Genomic DNA, 1,762 nt, shown 5'->3' with positions numbered 1-1,762 from the left:
ATCATGGAGGACAACCTTCCATCCATTTATACTTCCCATTGTCAGCGAAAGTCTGGCAACATCAAATATCTCTCCCAAACTGGTAATGATCTCCCACAACCTCTTCCAAAAGGGAGGAGATACAGAGACTTGAAAACATGGACCAGTATGCTCAGGAACACCTTCTTCCCCACCCTAATTACACTGGCGAATTGAAATCTCTAACTTTTCAAATAATATTAATCTTGCTAAATTCGATCTTGAATCGCACTGCTCCTGTGTTGCTGCCACCTTGTGTGCCTCACTCTGTCTCAGTGCCCTGTGAGGCTCAAGGTCTTCTCAAGGGCAATCAAAAAAGTGAACTAATACTGGCCCACCCAGCGATACCTATATCCCATTAATAAATATAAGAACATGACGACACTCAGGGAACACAGACAGGTGGGATCAAATCGCTTTAAACATGATCTTAGATACATAGAGATTTCCCTCGGTATCTGAAAGTAGAGTGTTCTGACAAAGCCTTTCATAAGCTGATATGGCATAAAGTGAGGTATCATTAATTTATGTGGGGAAAATTTACTTTTCTTGTTAAAAGTGAAAATCCTCTTCGGATTTCTTTTGATTAGTGAAAACAGGACGTAATGGAGGTTTTTCGGAAAGGGAAATGGCAAAATGCGAATTTTTTTAAAAGCAGGGGATACGTGTAGCAGCATGGGCGTGATATTCAGGAAGATTTGAAAAGTTAAAAATAAATGAGGTGATTCTCACATTTTATTTCCACCCCAGCTGATCATCATTCCCTTTGTTTGCTCTTTGTCTTCTATCTCTCTCTTTCTCTATCGATTCAACTCACTCCTCCTGCCCTTCAAAGCTGACTTCCCTGTTACCAGCATTGTTCACACTATTTTCCAGCTGCTTTCAGTTCAGAAAAGCTTCCCAGCACTTTCTGATCTTTTTCTTGCATTATTTATGCAATTTCAGATCTCCAGCATCTTTCAAATTTGTTTAACCTTCAAATTTGTTATTCCATGGGAAGTCGGCATCTCTGCCCAGGGCAACATTTGTTAAGCATCACTAATTGTCCTGACTCTGACGACATTCCACAAGCCAATATGAAGTCAAGCACATTGATATGGGTCTGAAGTCACACTTCACCCAGAACGGTTGGTAACATTAGATTTCTTTACCGAAGGTCATCAGTGAAACAGGAAAATGTTCAGACAAAATGTGGTTTTATAGTTGTTTTTCGTCAAATTCACTTTTATTCCAATTCTTATCATTTTTATTTAGTTCTGCCATCAGCTGTGGTAGGACTTGAAACAAATCGCTTGAAACAATGTCTTTCGTTTAATAAGCTTTAATCCTGAATTACATCCAGCGACATTCCTACTCTGATACATTGTCCTAATCATGAAGTAACGTTCGGGACAAGAACAATTTTGTGATTGAAATACTTGTAACTGGAAAAGTGGCCAGAAGAGAGCTTGAAACATAAAGTCTGAATTTTACCAACGAGCAGACAATGGTTTGTTCAGCCACAGCACTGACGCAGAGATGGAGACTGGGGATATTATGACCTGGTAGTGGACAGGGTTCGTGACAGAGAGAACAAGATACATAAATCAGATCAGGGCAATAAGAGATCTCGAGGTTGTGCACAGTTTTGTTCTCAGATGTTTGTAAGGGAGTGGTCTACAATTCAGATGAATGGAAACTGCAATTGAAATTGAAGATAAAAGTTTTTTTCATTGGCAAATATAGATAATAGAAATTGCAATGA

The sequence above is a fragment of the Chiloscyllium punctatum genome, chromosome 52, assembly GCF_047496795.1.
Source record: "Chiloscyllium punctatum isolate Juve2018m chromosome 52, sChiPun1.3, whole genome shotgun sequence".
Lineage (NCBI taxonomy): Eukaryota > Metazoa > Chordata > Chondrichthyes > Orectolobiformes > Hemiscylliidae > Chiloscyllium > Chiloscyllium punctatum.
This window is presented reverse-complemented; position numbering follows the sequence as displayed.